This window comes from Heteronotia binoei, chromosome 5 (assembly GCF_032191835.1).
Source record: "Heteronotia binoei isolate CCM8104 ecotype False Entrance Well chromosome 5, APGP_CSIRO_Hbin_v1, whole genome shotgun sequence".
NCBI lineage: Eukaryota > Metazoa > Chordata > Lepidosauria > Squamata > Gekkonidae > Heteronotia > Heteronotia binoei.
Window position 1 is genome coordinate 80177689 of NC_083227.1, and position 17490 is coordinate 80195178.

Below are 17490 nucleotides of genomic sequence, written 5' to 3' on the forward strand. Positions count from 1 at the left end.
GCCATATTTCAAAGGCATTGTTAATTTTTTTTTTTTTAAACTTATTGCTGTAAAAAGCTTCTCTCTGTCTGTTCAGGTGCATATGTGTTCCTCTTCTGTCTGTTGTATCTGAGTGCTTAACATTTACACAGTAACACCCGAGGATATTAAAATTAAAAGTGCATTAAAAATTAATTTACTTTTCACCATTCAGCCGTAACAAAAGAATGAGGGGGCATTCAATGACAGTGAAAGGTAGCAAACTCATAACCAACCAAAGGAGATGCTTTTTCAAAAGAACAGCATGTACCATAGTCAGATAGTCATTGTCAGGGGTTGAGTGAAAATGTTAGGGAAATTGAGATAGAGACTGTACAATATAACCCCCATGACTGGGCACTAAAATTCAAGCAATGTGCTAATGTTTTAGTAACTTCACTCCTCACAATCCAGCTGTGGGGCATATGCTCAAAGAAGAATGTATTGGATTATATCCTGCCCTTCACTCTGAATCTCAGTCTCAGAGCGGCACACAATCTCCTTTATCTTCCTCCCCCACAACAGACACCCTGTAAAATGGGTGGGGCTGAGAGGGCTCTCACAGCAGCTGCCCTTCCAAGGTCAGCTCTGCAATAGCTATGGCTGACCCAAGGTCATTCCAGCAGCTGCAAGTGGAGGAGTGGGGAATCAAACCCGGTTCTCCCAGATAAGAGTCTATGCACTTAACCACTACACCAAACTGTAGTTGCTGCAGTTTCTTTAACATTGAGATATGGGTTGCCAATCCCCAGATGGGGCATGGCATTCCCCAGTTTGGAGGTCCTCCCCCTGCTTCAAGGTCATCAGAAAGTGGGGGGGGGCAGGGAATGTCTGCTGGGCACTCCATTATTCCCTATGAAGATTGATTCCCACAGGATATAATGGAGAATCATCCGGGGGTATCTGGGGCTCTGGGGGGGGCTGTCTTTTGAAATAGAGGCACCACATTTTCAGCATAGCATCCGCTGCCTCTTCCCAAAATACCCTCCAAGTTTCAAAAGGATTTGACCTGGGGTCCAGTTTTATGAGCCCCAAAATAAGGTGCTCTTATTCTTCATTATTTCCTATGGAGGGAAGGCATTTAAAAGGAATGTGGTCCCTTTAAATATTATGGCCAGAACTCCCTTTGGAGTTCAATTCTGCTTGCCACAACCTTGCTCCTGGCTCCACCCTCAGTGTCTCCTGGCTCCGCCCCCAAATCTCCTGTCTCCACCCCCAAAGTTCCCAGATATTTCTTGAATTGGGCTTGGCAACCCTAGTTGAGAAACCTGGAATACATACATGGGAAAGTGTTGTTTCACATAACAGTTCCTCCCTCAGACCAGGTGCCTGGATTGCATATGCATTTTTCTTTCCAGGGGAAAAAACTGCAGCAGTGTCAATCAGCTCTCAGATAGTAGATAGGGCCACTGTTCCCAACAATTTTGTTTTGTTTGGTACCATTTTCAGTGTGACTATAGGCTCTCCCATTTCCTTCTCTTGATAACTTTTGCCTCTGTTTGTTGCCATCACCAGTGCTGCCAGCACAAGTTCTGCCATGCAGCCTCCATGGCTACAATTGCTTTTGTCTCCTTCCATGAGCACAGCCAGACGGCCTATATCAGCCAATAAGATTCAGCTCAGCTTACTTGGAGGTATACAACTTACACAACCATGCAGGACACAGTTATCAGTGAAATCCTCAGCAATGTTATCCATTTCCACTCACTGACTTTGTGCTATGCTAGAAGACACCAAGAAAATAAATGGAGGTAATGGGGAAACTTTAAATGGTTTTGGTGTAACCTGAATTTTGATATTTTAATTCCTCCAAAGGTTAGAGGTGCATAAAATCATCCCATTTTATCTTCATCAAAATCCTGTGAAGTAGGTTAGGTTCCTCAGGGCTTTTGGGGGGAGGGAAAAGCCCAGCAGGGACTCATTTGCATATTAGGCCACACCCCTGACATTACTATTGTTTCACACAGGGCTTTTTGTAGCAAAAGCTCAGAAGGAACTCATTTGCATATTAGGCCATACCCCTGGTACCAGCCAGCTGGAACTGCATTCTATGCATTCCTGTGTGTGTGTGTTTTAAACTCTGAGGTTGCTTAATAAGGACTGGTCCAAGATTATTGTGAGTTCACATCACGCCCAGTGCTGGCATTTGGGAGCCAGTGCAAGACTGGCACCCCAGGCCAGATGCCCCTCACTGCCCCTCACTTCCTTAGCAAAGGTGAGTTTGGTGGTGTTTTCAGCAGAGTTTCTGTTTTCAACAAGCACTCATGTTCACATGTCGCTCTGCCCCTCATATCTGTGCTTGGAAACACAGATGTGAAACTTCCGGGTTTCAGCGCTTCAAGCTCTGTGGTGGTTGTGGAGCTCAGCTCCAATGAACCCCTTCCCCGAATCAGGTGGTGAGGGGGTGCTACAGCTACGGCATCCCCCTGGAGGGGCCTCCTGACAGCAAGGAACTCTATAGGATCCAGGGAAACAATGGCAGCTGTTCCCTGTTCTTCCTGTCTGCTCTGGTGCGCCGCCGTCATGATCACCATTATGGCAGCAAGAGATGAATGCCCGACTGCTTTCTTCTTTTAACAAGCCTCTGATGCATCATTCTTCTACTTTAATCACTGAAATTCTACTATGCAAGTAAGTCTGCTTTCTAACACTACCGGCTAATGGATTTTTTAGCATAACAACAATTGGGACTGTTCAAAAAGAAAGGGGAAGAGGATGATAACCCACCCACCCCCTCTGCAAGGGAGGCTTCAAAAAGACAAAGAACAAATTTGAGAACTTTCAATAACTTTAATTGTACTGAGCAAAGATATTCAAACTGATTTGGTTTACAATTAAACAAGCTATAATGAGATCACTACTTGGTTACAATACGGTTTGAATAAAAATGGGATGTACTTTTAAGAGAAATATATGTGATGCTTGATCGGGACTAAAACAACTACAATAAAAACGCAGGAGAAAAGCTTATGGCTGAAGGAGACAGGCTAACTGAGACTTTGAGCTACTTTTAAACTTTGATTATCAGACTGAGTTTTTCTGTGGAGAAAATGGCATTCTGAAGTGAAGCAGAGGGACGGTGGCTCAGTGGTAGAGCATCTGCTTGGGAAGCAGAAGGTCCCAGGTTCAATCCCTGGCATCTCCAAAAAAGGGTCCAGGCAAATAGGTGTGAAAAACCTCAGCTTGAGACCCTGGAGAGCCATTGCCAGTCTGAGTAGACAATACTGACTTTGATGGACCAAGGGTCTGATTCAGTATAAGGCAGTTTCATATGTTCATAAGCATTTAACAAAAATGATGTTATGATTAACATAATCTCCTTAAAGCAGGAAATTGGTCTGTTAACAGAGCTGATTCAACAACAGATAGAGACTTTTATTTTGAAATACAGTGAAACTGAAAATCTATATGAGCAGAGTAGTAAAAAGACCCAGTGATGTCTGCTGAATCAAGAAAAATGGATAAAGATGTGTTGGGGAAGGTGCCAAAGAAAATCAAAATGGAGACAACATGCATAGTTACAAAGATGAAGCAGAAATCAAGACTGATTAAAGTTTTCACAGGAGAAAGTGATGGCATGGGGGTCTTATCATTTTCAGCAAAATGTATGAATGTACCAAAGGGAGAAGAGGCAGATTTCAGTAAAAAGGTCAGGACTTGGAAAGCCTTCAAGAAGAAGGGATTATAAACTGTTTTTGTTTTTTGTTTTTTGCATGTAACTGGTTAACATGGAATCAATAAAAGGGAACTGGCATGCGACTTTGAAATGGCAAGTAAGGCTTTCAGAATTTGGATATCTCTTTTCCATTTGTTATTGTCATTTATGGAAGCTAAATAGAGCAAAAATAGAGAGTGGGTTATGGAGACTTTGTATGACTTTTTCTCTAGGTAAAAATAAACGTGTGGGGGATGAGGCAGTTATTGTATATCAACTTGTGCTTCTTAGAATAATATGAAAATAGGAGTTATAGTCTCCAAAAATCTTTAAAGAATTTTAAATATTCAAAGTAGATAAAAACTTAACTTGGGTTACAGGGTCAATTCAGTCTATGCAAAGAGAAATAAACTACCAAGGGATGTGGTAGTGAGATTTGTGACAAGTGACTTGGTTAGTAGGATTTTAAGTAAACAAATTGAGAGTAAATTGGATGTGGATGGCAGTAGTATAAGAATTATGATAGAATTGCCAAGGAAAGTTATAAATGACAGAAGATTGTATAAAAAGCTGACTGACAAGCTGAGAGAAAATGAAATAAGATATAGATGGATACTTCCTGAAGGTAAATAATAATAATAATAATATTTTATTTTTATATCCCGCCCTCCCCGCCGAGGCGGGCTCAGGGCGGCTGACAGGCATGGGAATCCCATGAATCATAAACAACATAAACAATTTTAAATATCAATTACAGTAAAATTATTTAAAAGTTAAATATATAATAAAATAGGTGCTAAATGCTGTAGTCGTGATATCCACAAGATGACTAGTTGTCCATTCATCAAATCAAATTAGTCGGGTTCCATCTCAAAGGCCAGCTGAAAGAGACATGTTTTGCAAGCCCTGCGGAATTGGTTCAAGTCCCGCAGGGCTCGCACCATCTCCGGAAGGTCGTTCCACCAACGAGGGGCTATCACCGAGAAGGCCTGCTCCCTAGTGGCCCTCAGCCTGGCTTCTCTTGGCCCAGGGATTGTCAGTAAGTTCTGTGAGCTGGATCTCAGTGCTCTCTGGGGCACATATGGGGAGAGGCGGTCCTTTTGGTAGGCAGGTCCTCGGCCATATAGGGCTTTAAAGGTGATAACCAGCACCTTATAGCGAACACGGTAGACAACCGGTAGCCAATGTAGATCCCGCAGCCCAGGCCGTGCAGTTTCCCACCGTGGTAGTCCCTCCAACAGCCTGGCCGCCGCGTTCTGGACTACCTGAAGCCTCCGTGTTCGGTACAAGGGCAGCCCCATGTAGAGGGCATTGCAGTAGTCTAATCTCGAAGTGACCGTTGCGTGGATCACAGTTGCTAGGTCGGTGCGTTCCAGGAAGGGGGCCAACTGCCTCGCTCTCCTAAGATGAAAGAAGGCGGATCTAGCAGTGGCAGCTACTTGGGCCTCCATTGATAGAGAGGATTCCAGTAGCACTCCCAGGCTCTTGACTTTGCGCACTGGTACCAGTGGCGCACCGTCAAAGGCCGGTAGGGTGATCTCCCCTCCCGGCCCACCGCAGCCCACGCAAAGGACCTCAGTCTTCGCCGGATTCAGCTTCAGCCCGCTCAGCCTGAGCCAGTCAGCCACGGCTTGTAATGCCCGGTCCAAGTTTGTTGGGGCATCACCAGTCTGGCCGTCCATCAGTAGATAGAGCTGGGTGTCATCTGCGTATTGATGACAGCCCAGCCCATACCTCCGTGCAATCTGGGCAAGGGGGCGCATAAAGATGTTAAACAACATCGGGGAGAGAACTGCTCCCTGAGGCACTCCACAATGAAGTGGGTGCCTCTGAGACAGCCCCCCCCCCGATTGCCACCCTTTGTCCCCGGCCGTCAAGAAAGGAGGAGAGCCACTGTAAGGCTAGCCCCCGAATTCCTGCGTCGGCGAGGCGGCGGATCAGCAGCTGATGGTCGACCATATCGAACGCAGCCGATAGGTCTAGCAACAGCAATACCGCCGAGCCGCCTCGATCCAGTTGTCGTCTGGGTTTTGAATACAAGGGGAAGAGGTTTACCATCACAACCACTCAAGACATGGCGGAGTTTTTGCAGGAGCATAAAGAATTTGAGTCAGTGCTAAGATCAGGAGTCTCTTGGGGTGTGAACAGGTGATGGGCCTCAGGAAAATGATAATGGAGAAGGAGGGTGACATTGTTTCGCATTATAATGATATAACTGCTGCCCTAAAACCTACTCTCTCCTATTATACGCATAACAACACAGTTCTGAAAAGACGATCTTACGAGTGGTACGATTCAGAATGCAGGTCCTTAAAGAGGCAGGTTACAGCTGGCCTGATTTTGGCAAGGGAATCTCAATTAACGGCTCACTATATGCAGTTAAAAGTCCTAAAAAAACAATTCAAGGAACTTATCCAACATAAGAAAGAAACTTTTATTAAGAAAAACTGGGAGGCCCTGATTAATGCAGCAAAATCAAACAATTCATCGCTTTTTTTGGCATACAATTAACCCACTATTCAAAGTTTTCCCCTCAGGAGCCTCAAATCATATTACTGCTGCAGAGTGGGTGGAACATTTTCAGAGGATATATGCCTCTGAAGAGCCCTCTTGCCCCACCCTACGAGCGAAGTTGCTAACAGAGGACATTCCGTCCTGGGACCCTGTCACCCGCGAGGAGGTGAACTCCCTTTTAGGGAGGGTGAAAAGTGGGAAAGCCCCTGGGAGGGATTACATTAGGTCTGACCTACTCAAAGAGCATCGGGATTGGTGGGCTCCAACGTTGGCTTCCCTTTTCTCATATATAGATGAGACAGCAAACATGCCAGCCGATTGGGGCTGGGCGATTATTGTACCCATTTACAAAAGAGGGGGTCATGATCTCCCCTCGAACTATAGGCCAATCAGTTTGCTAAGTGCTATTAGCAAACTGTATGCCTTACATCTGAGGGACAAACTTACGGCCTGGATGGATTCTCAAGGCATTATTGCCGATGTTCAGGCTGCCTTCTGCCCTGGAAGATCCCACCTTGATCAGACTTTGGTGCTGCAATTTCTGGTTGATAAATATTTGGCCACAAAGGGCTCCCGACTCTTTGCAGCCTTTGCCGACTTTAAAGCTGCCTTTGATCTGACACCCAGATCCAGGTTATGGGATAAGCTTGCAGCTTTGTCTATCGACAGATGGCTGTTGTTGCTAATGGTTAGCCTTTATAGTAACTCGGGCATCAGGATAAGATGCTCATCTCAAGGCCATTTAACCCAACCAATTTTAGTGAACAAGGGTGTCAGACAGGGTTGTGTGCTCACCCCCTTGCTTTTTAATTTGTACATAAATTCACTTCTAACCTCCTTTAATGATTTGGCTTTACATCCTCCCAAGCTTACCGATCGGCATATTCCAGTTCTAGCGTATGCTGACGACGTGCTTATACTATCCAGGACGCAGATTGGTATGCGAAGGGCCCTTTGCCATCTAACCCAGACCAGTCTGCAGGAAAAGTTGGAAATTAATCTAGACAAAACCAAGGTTTTAGTTTTCGCCAAATGTTTCAAGGCTCATTGCTGGTTTCTAAATGGTAAACCCATTGAGCAAGTAAAAATTATTAAATACCCGGGGGTGATTTTTCATTATCAGGGAAAGCATTTGGCACATAAGAACTATGTTGTACAATCTGCGCAAAGAACAGCTGATGCCATCTACCGTTTTTATATCTCCAAAGGGGCCAAATTCTTACCTGCAGCTTTAAGGTTGCATACTGCAAAGACCAGGGTCCAGTTGCTCTATGGCGCTGAAATTGCCCCTTATTTAACCACCAAGCCGTTGGAGATTGTACAAACTAAACTCCTGCACAAGCTTCTGTTTGTTCCCAGTTGTGTGCCAAACACTGCCATCAGGTTGGAATCTGGCGTCCTAAGCATCGAGACGTCTATGTGGTTAAACACCTTTTGTTACTTCTTGAAGGTTCTCTCAAAGCCAGGTGGTCTTCCCCATCTGATTTTTTTCGACTCTTTTGTGGGAACTTGGGAGAAAAGGTGTCTAGATCATTTTAGACTCTGTGATCTCTCCCCTAAGTCCCTAGCAATGATGGAACTGAGGGATGCGAAAGAACTTCTGTGCCTGAGGTTGGTAGAGCTTGAACTGAGATCTGCTAAAGCTAGTCTTTCTGCGCACATTTTCTTAGGGAAGCAAGCCGAAGTACTGTCCCCGGCCAGGTATCTTTTCAACATCACTATCCCAAAATATCGGATAGCTTTCTCAAAAGCACGACTCAACGCACTTTTCTCTTCGGTGCTTTTGGGACGTTACGCTGGGTACCCATATCTGGAAATATTGTGCCCCTGCAATTGCAATGAGGTTGAAACAACTCTCCATATCGTTTTACAGTGCCCTAATTACAATGACTTGAGGGCAAGACTAATCTCTCTGATTCTCGGGTCCTTGGCAGGCAGGCAGGAGGCTGAGCAAATTGCCTTTTTTCCTGTCTGACGCTCATTCTGATGTTTCATCTAAGATTGCCCGTTTCTGTTATGCTGCTCAGTTGGAAAGGAGGGAATTTGAGAGTGTAAATCTTGGTTATGAATTTTAACAATATGTGTAATAGTAGGAGTCAGGAATTTTGTGGAAGAGGTGATGGGTTTGTTTTTATGTTTTTGTTTGTATTAAGCTGGTCGGATGACTGTGAATAAAGAACTACTAATTTGAGGGTACAGATTAAAAATAGAAAACCATTATGGATTACAAATTAATATCTTGGAATGTAAATGGACTTAACTCATCACAAAAAAGAAGAGCAACTTTTCATTCAATTGGGAAGCAAAAATGTAACATAATTTGTCTACAAGAAGTACATATTAAACAAATGGATTACAAATTTTTATGGAATAAACAACTAGGAGTGGAATTTTGTTTATTGGCTAAGGAGAAAAAAAGGTGTGGTTTTTTTGTGTGAAGCAAAAATTGGACCCAAAGCTGATTTTAAAGAAGATGGCAGATTTATTGCAGTGGAAGTGATGTTAAACAATAAAAGGACTTTGTTATTGGGACTATATGTCTCAAATGGAGCAAAAGACTCTTTCTTTAAGGACATTATGCAACTACTAGATCAAGTGACATGTGGGCAAATTATGCTAATAGGAGACTTTAATGGAATGGTCAAAAATATTTTGGACAGATATGGGAAAAAAATAATGAAGGAAAGCTACCAAAGTCATTTTTTGAACTAGTTAAACAAGAAAGTTTGGTGGATATATGGAGGGAGCTTAATCCTAAAGTACGGGACTATACTTTCTTTTCAGCAAGACATAATTCTTTCTCAAGGATCGATATGTTATGGATTACAAAAAATCTGGGATTTACAACAAAAAAAATAGAGATTCTTCCTAAAATAGGGGCAGACCACAATCCATTAATGTGGTCTGTTAAACCCATTAAAAAGACTTTAAGATGGCGGATTAATGAAGATTCGCTGCAGGAAAAGGTGGTAGTAGAGTCTCTGAAAAAGGAGACTAAATCTTTCTTTCAAATAAATGATAATGAGGACATTCAATTTCAAATGGTGTGGGATGCATATAAAGCAGTAATGAGGGGCATCCTAATTACATTGAATAACAAAGACAAAAAGCCAAAGATAAACAAATGATAGATTTGCAAAAAGAGATTGGAAAGAAGGAGAAAGATCTTAAAAAGAGACCTGGAAAAAAGAAAATCATAAGGGGGATTATAATATTACAAAGTCAAATGAGACATTTGTTAAACAAAGAAGTGGAATGGAATCTAAAACGGCTTCAACAAAAGTCTTTTGAAGGTGTGAATAAACCTGGGAAATACCTGGCCTGGCAAATGAAAAGAAAAAAGGAAAATAAAATTATTAATAAAATTATTTTGGGAGATAAAGAAATTGTTGACCAGGAAGGAATCAAAAGAGAATGTTATAAATATTATGCCAAGGTTTAAAAGTCATGTGGTGGGTAAGGGAAAAATTGATGCATATCTACAGAAAATTAATGTAAATCCTTTAACTGATAATATGAAGAAGGTATTAAATGAACCAATTGGAAAGAAAGAAATAGAGGCGGCAATTAACTCAATGAAATTAGGGAAAGCACCCAGTCCAGATGGTTTTACAGCAAAATTTTATAAAGTCCTCATGGAGGCTCTACTACCAAAACTTCAGAAGTTGATGAATACTATAAGATGGGAAAATACCTAATACATGGAAAGAAGCAGTAATTTCGTTGATACCGAAGGAAGACAGAGACGTCACGAACGTAAAAAATTATAGACCAATTTCATTACTTAACAATGACTACAAAATATATGCTAGAATATTAGCAGAACACCTGAAGCAGCATTTAAATACTTTTATTAAAGAAGAGCAAGCAGGATTTCTTCCCAGGAGGCAAATTAGAGATAACATCAGAACAGTGATAGATATTATTGAATATTATGAGAAATCCTGAAAAAGAAGTAGCATTATTTTTTGCGGATGCAGAGAAAGCATTTGATAATGTTCATTGACACTTTATATTTTCAGTAATGGAAAGATTGAGATTGTGTGAAGATTTTATAAGAATGGTGAAGGTGATTTATACTGAACAACAAGCAAGACTCTATATAAATGCAGACCTAACAGAAAAAATCATAATCAGCAAAGGAACAAGACAAGGTTGCCCTCTATCTCCATTGATATTTATAATGACCTTAGAGGTATTGCTTATGCGGATTCAAGAAGATAAGGAGATAGAGGGACTGAAACTGAAAGGTTTTTCCTATAAGTACAGAGTGTTTGCTAATGATGTAATGTTTATAAATGAAAACCCAACCCAAGTTACACCATTGCTGCTTTGTAAAATAAAAGAATATGGTGAGTTGGCAGGCTTCTATATAAATAAAAAAGTCAAAAATGTTGTGTAAAAACGTGTCAAAGAATAAACAGGAAAAATTACAAAACTTAACAGAATGCAAAATGACTTCTAAAGTAAAATATCTAGGTGTAGAAATAACAAAAAATATTGACTTATATAAAAATAACTATGAGAAGCTCTGGTGGAAAATTGATGGAGATTTATTAAAATGGAATAAGCTGAATTTGTCTATACTGGGCAGAATCTCTGCAATTAAAATAAATGTATTACAAAGAATGATGTTTTTGTTTCAAACAATTCCAATAGTGAAGGATGACAAACAATTTAACAAGTGGCAAAGGAAACTTTCAGAATTTATATGGGCCGGCAAGAAACCAAGAATTAAAATGAAAATTTTAACCGATGCATTTTAAAAAGCCATCCATCTTGCTCTTCCCAAAACACAGATATGCATGCCAACCAAAAACATTTCCATGGCCTTCCAATGCTAATAATTTTCTATTTAATAACGTTATCCATTCCTTAATCCATACCAAGCATACTGCATCTTGGTACAATTTTAGATCTGGCACTTGGATGAACACTGGTCAGGGATAATTTAGGCTGATTCTGCATTGAGCAAGGGGATGGACTAGATGGCCTGTATTACCCCTTCCAACTCTGTGATTTCATGATTCTTTAATGCTAGTCCCCAGCTAGAGATGGGTAACCCTAGTCTCCCTAGTCCAAATCCAAGATTTTTAGCCATCCAAACATAGTCATTTTTTAACTTCTTTGTGGGCGACTTATCACATTGTTACTGGCACCATCCAGATAACTTCTATGGAACCGTTTCATGCTTCAACTTAGGAGGCAAAGCTGAAAACTCTCGAGGAGCAGTTGAGAGCCATTTGGACCTAGACTGAGCAGGGCAAGTGGGCACTGAGAACCCCAATGAGTTGCTGGAGGCATCCTCCGCTTGGAGAGCTGTGTTCAGGGCCAGTGCATGAGAGTAGGCAAAGTAGGCACTCACCTAGGGTGCCATCTGGCCTAGGGGGCACAGCTGGGCATCCCCCTCTGGCTCATGACTCTGGCTCCTGACCACTGTCACTTCATCCTCTCCCACCAGCAAGCTGCTTTCAACAAAGCCAAGCCTCCCCCTTCCCCTGCAACTTGGCCTCCCACTTCATCCTGTCCTGCTACCTTCCTTCCTAGCATGGCTGGCAAGCACTTATTCTCACAATTTTTTTATAATTTATCACATTTTTTTGAAAAATTAAAAATCAGTAAATTAAAAATGTGAAAAGTTTAAGTTTGGTGCTCTTTATTTTCCCTATGTTTTCTAAATAAGGGGGGGGGGCACTAGCGGGTGACTTGCCTAGGGCACCAGAAAGCCTAGCACCAGCCCTAGCTGTGCTCATTGCCAATGATCACTTGGCACAGAGGAAATTGATGGCATACTCTCACAGCTAAAAGCACAACCCCTTCCATCCCTTCATGTGGTGCCACACACCTGACCAAGCAAGCACTCAACCCAACTACAGCCCAGGACGATTTATCAAATGAGACAGTTGCCAGAGAGGGAAATAGGCACCACACAAAAGAAAAAAATTGCCACAAAATCTTCACTATTTATTATTTATTTCTGTCAATTTGTAGTCTGCCCTTTCCCATGGTGGGCTCAGGGTGGATTCCAACATGGTAAACCAGTGTTTCCCATTTGCAGGGTCGTGACCTGGTACCGAGCCACGGAAGCCTCAATACTGGGTTGCCAGGGGCAGCCTGACAGCCCCCTCCCCTCTCTATCTTCAGCATTGTATGCCATGCTGCGCTCCAGCCCCTACCCCCCATGCCGCTGCTGCTTGTAGCACTCAGAGAGCACTACAGACACCGCACACTGGCCAGAAGCCCTCCCTTGTCCCTCTCTGATGTTCAGAAACATCAGAGAGGGTGGGGAAAACCCCTGGCCGGTGCGCAGTGTCTGTATCCCTCCCTGATTGTCCTCCACCCAGAGGACTATCAAGGAGCAATACTGAGACTGTGCACTGGCCAGATGCCCTCCCCTATCCCTCTCTGATGTTCAGAAACATGAGAGGGCAGGGAAAGCTCCAGGCCAATGTGCAGTCTCTGTATTGCTCCCTGAGCATCCTCTCCCCAGACCGCGGGGAAGGAACCGGGCCACGGAGGGGAAAAGTTTGGGAAACCCTGTGGTAAACCATTAAAGCTAACAATAGGCAATCTAACAATTAAATAGTAAAACAATCAAATAGTTAAAACAGATTAAAAGATTAAAAGTAAAACAGTTAAGCCGCAGCTCAGAATTAGTTTAAGGCAGCATGGATGGCGATTCAGTCATGGAATGTGTGGGCACATCAATTGAGGCATACTTGTCCCAGCCTAGGTGTCCAAAAATGTCAACTGTATCGGCCTGATTTTGAGCAATCAGTGCAGGGAGGCCAATTTAGATGGTATAATAAGATAAGGATGTCTACTTGCCTCAGCCATAGGCCTGGCGGAACAGCTCCAACTTACAGGCCCTTCGGAATGGCAACAAATCCAGTAGGGCCCGCACCTCCACAGGGAGCTGATTCCACCAGGTCAGGACCAAAAAAGCCCTGGCCCTGGTTGAGGAAATCCAGACGTCCTTGGGCCAGGGATGGTCAGGAGATGTTGACTGATCAATCGTAATGACCTCTGGGGAGAGACGGTCCCGCAGGTATGCCAGTCCCAGGCTGTGTAAGGCTTTAACTAGGGACATGTCCTGAAGTTTGGGTGGTCTTTCTATTTCCTTTTCTTTCCCTCTTTGTCTCTTTGCTCCCTTTGGGCCCCTAACTCTCAGCCACCTCCCCTTGTGTAACAAGCAACTCCTTGCAAGCAGTAAACTGCAACTTTAATGGCCAGGGCACTTACCAGACCCAGACTATCTGGCTGCTGTCAAGAACATGTGGGCGACCCGTTATGGTGGCAGGAGCCACAGCTCCCTCAGATGTGGGATGCTGTGGCGTCCTAGTCTGCAATGGCCTGGGGTCTTCATGTCAACAGATCATCCATGCAGGTTGCTGGCCAGTGGTCACTGTCAACATAGCAGGGGGAGCTCCCATCTGGAGGCACCATGAACTTTCAGTCCACCTGCTGGCAAGATTATTACGGGGCATGACAAATCCTTCTGGGATAAGTGGGGGGGGGGGGTCAAGATGCATTTTAGAGCCATCCTTGGCTTCATTTTGCTTGGGCAGTATTATGGCACATCACTTGGCCAAGTAATGTCATCCTACTGGCAAGGTGTTTGTGGGGCAGGGGCTCCAAAATCCAAGGTGACTGCAGGAGAATCATAGTGCATGCCTGGCCAACTCTTTCTGGGAATAGGATGCTGTTGGGGGACACAGCCACCCGCTGTGAGGGTGGATCCCAGGCCCTAGGCAGGGCAGGAGGGTTGGCACTACCCCATAATCATATTGCCCATCCTAAGAGGGTGGGGGGCTCAGCTAGGGAAATGTCCATTGGAAACAGTGCCAGCAACAGTTCTCTCCCACATGCTTCTGGGGGAGTGTCTATCACAGGGAGGTCAGAAGAAGAAGAAGAGATTGAATTTATACCCTGCCCTTCACTACCCAAAGGTGTCTCAGAGCAGATAAAATCTCCTTTCTCTTCCCCTCCCCACAACAGGCACCCTGTGAGGTAGGTGAAGCTGAGAGAGCTCTTCAGCAGAACAGTTCTGTGAGAACTTGTGACTGACTCAAGGTCACATCAGGAGCATGCAGAGGAATGGGGAATCAAACCCAGTTCTCCCAGTTAAGAACATAAGAACATAAGAGAAGCCATGCTAGATCAGGCCAATGGCCCATCCAGTCCAACATTCTGTGTCACACAGCGGCCAAATATATATATATATATATATATATATATATACACACACACACACACTGTGGCTAATAGCCACTGATGGACCTCTGCTCCATATTTTTATCTAACCCCTTCTTGAAGGTGGCTATGCTTGTGGACGCCACCACCTCCTGTGGCAGTGAATTCCACATGTTAATCACCCTTTGGGTGAAGAAGTACTTCCTTTTATCCGTTTTAACCTGTCTGCTCAGCAATTTCATCGAATGCCCACAAGTTCTTGTATTGTGAGAAAGGGAGAAAAGTACTTCTTTCTCTACTTTCTCCATCCCATGCATTATCTTGTAAACTTCTATTATGTCACCCCTCAGTCGACGTTTCTCCAAGCTAAAGAGCCCTAAGCGTTTCAACCTTTCTTCATAGGGAAGGTGTTCCAGCCCTTTAATCATTTTAGTTGCCCTTTTCTGAACTTTCTCTAATGCTATAATATCCTTTTTGAGGTGCGGCGACCAGAACTGCACACAGTACTCCAAATGAGACCGCACCATCGATTTATACAGAGGCATTATGATACTGGCTGATTTGTTTTCAATTCCCTTCCTAATAATTCCCAGCATGGCGTTGGCCTCTTTTATTGCAAACGCACACTGTCTTGACATTTTCAGTGAATTATCTACCATGACCCCAAGATCTCTCTCTTGGTCTGTCTCTGCCAGTTCACACCCCATCAACTTGTATTTGTAGCTGGGATTCTTGGCCCCAATGTGCATTACTTTGCACTTGGCCACATTGAACCGCATCCGCCCACTCACCCAGCCTCAACAGATCCCTTTGGAGTTCCTCACAATCCTCTCTGGTTCTCACCACCCTGAACAATTTAGTGTCATCCGCAAATTTGGCCACTTCACTGCTCACTCCCAACTCTAAATCATTTATGAACAAGTTAAAGAGGATGGGACCCAGTACCGAGCCCTGCGGCACCCCACTGCTTACCGTCCTCCACTGCGAAGACTGCCCATTTATACTCACTCTCTGCTTCCTATTACTCAGCCAGTTTTTGATCCACAAGAGGACCTGTCCTTTTACTCCATGACTCTCAAGCTTTCTAAGGAGCCTTTGATGAGGAACTTTATCAAAAGCTTTCTGGAAGTCAAGGTAAACAACATCTATCGGGTCTCCTTTGTCCACATGTTTGTTCACCCCCTCAAAGAAATGTAACAGGTTAGTGAGGCAAGATCTTCCCTTGCAGAACCCATGCTGAGTCTTCCTCAATAACCCGTGTTCATCAATGTGCCTACTCATTCTGTCCTTGATAATGCTTTCTACCAACTTTCCCGGTATTGAAGTCAGACTGACTGGCCTGTAATTTCCCGGATCTCCTCTGGAACCCTTTTTAAAGATGGGGGTGACATTTGCTACCTTCCAGTCCTCAGGAATGGAGGCAGATTTCAATGAAAGATTACAGATTTTTGTTAGAAGATCCACAAGTTCAACTTTGAGTTCTTTCAGAACTCTCGGATGTATGCCATCCGGACCCGGTGACTTATTAGTTTTTAATTTGTCTATTAGTTGTAGGACCTCCTCTTTTGTCACCTCAATCTGACTCAGGTCTTTCAACACCCCTTCCAATATTAGTGGTTCTGGGGCGGGCAAACACTTCTCATCTTCCACGGTGAAGACGGAGGCAAAAAATGCATTCAGCTTCTCAGCTATTTCCCCATCCTCCTTCAGTAATCCTTTTACCTCATGGTCATCCAAGGGCCCCACTGCTTCCCTGGCTGGTTTCCTACTTCTAATATATTTGAAGAAATTTTTATTGTTGGTCTTTATGTTTTTTGCAATATGCTCCTCATAGTCCCTTTTTGCCTGCCTGATCACAGTCTTGCATTTGATTTGCCACTGCCTGTGTTCCCTTTTATTAATCTCACTTGGACTGGTTTTCCACCGCTTAAAGGAGTCCTTCTTACCTTTTACAGCTTCCATTACTTTGTTTGTTAACCATGCTGGCCTCTTCTTATACCTGTTTGTGCCTTTCCTAACTTGTGGTATGTATTTTATCTGAGCTTCTAGGATTATAGTTTTAAATAGTCTCCAAGCTTCCCCAAGGGTTCTGACCGTATTTACCTTTCCTTTCAGTTTCCTCCTCACATGCCTCCTCATCTCAGAGAATTTACCCCTTTTAAAGTTAAATGTGGTTGTGGCGGTCTTTTTGGGCAACTCCCTATTTATACAAATGGTGAAATCAATAACATTATGGTCACTGTTCCCAAGCGGCGCAATCACTTTTACGTCTCTCACCAAGTTAAGATTCCATGTACCGAACCACTTCACCAGACTGGCTCTCTGACACCTCCCCTCTATAAGGTTACATAGGGTCCATCCTGCCTGTTCTATGGCCACAATTGGCAATATTTCCCAGAAAGCGTTTTCCTAGGGGTGCCTTCTTTGGCAAACTGTAACTTGGACCCCCTCCCCCCCAAGTCAGGGCATATAGCAGACCATACCAGGGAGGTTCTGCCATGAGTTTGAGCCTCTAGCTTGCACAGGGCCTGTTCTATACACTCCAAAACCCACAACTGACATCTCCCCAAAAAGCAGTTTCCTGGGGTCACCTTGTTTGAATGTCTGTAATTTGGAACCTCAAGTCCAATCTCCATGTAATTTATAGAACATGTAGGGGGGCATCCTGGAGAGGTCTGCTCTGAGTTTGATGCCACTAGCTCACACAGGGTTCATTCTGTATTCTCTAAAACGCACACATGACATATCCCCAAATGCACTTTCCTGGGGGCACTTTGTTTGGGGGTCTGTAACTCAAATCTCCCAAGTCCAATCTGCATGTAACTTGTAGGACATGTAGCAGGGCATTCTGGGGACATCTTCTGTAAGTTTGATGGCTCTAGTTCACACAGGATCTGTTCTGTACACTCCAGAACCCATGCCTGACATCTCCCTGAAAAGTACTTTCCTGAGGTCACCTTGTTTGGGGATCTGTAACCCCACCCCTCCACCCCAAGTCCAATGTTCACGAAACTTGGTGGGCAGGTAGAGGAGAGTCAGTTGGAAATGTCCTATAATTTTTGAGTCTCTAGGACCCCAGAGGCCACCCCACCACATCCTGAACTTTCTGA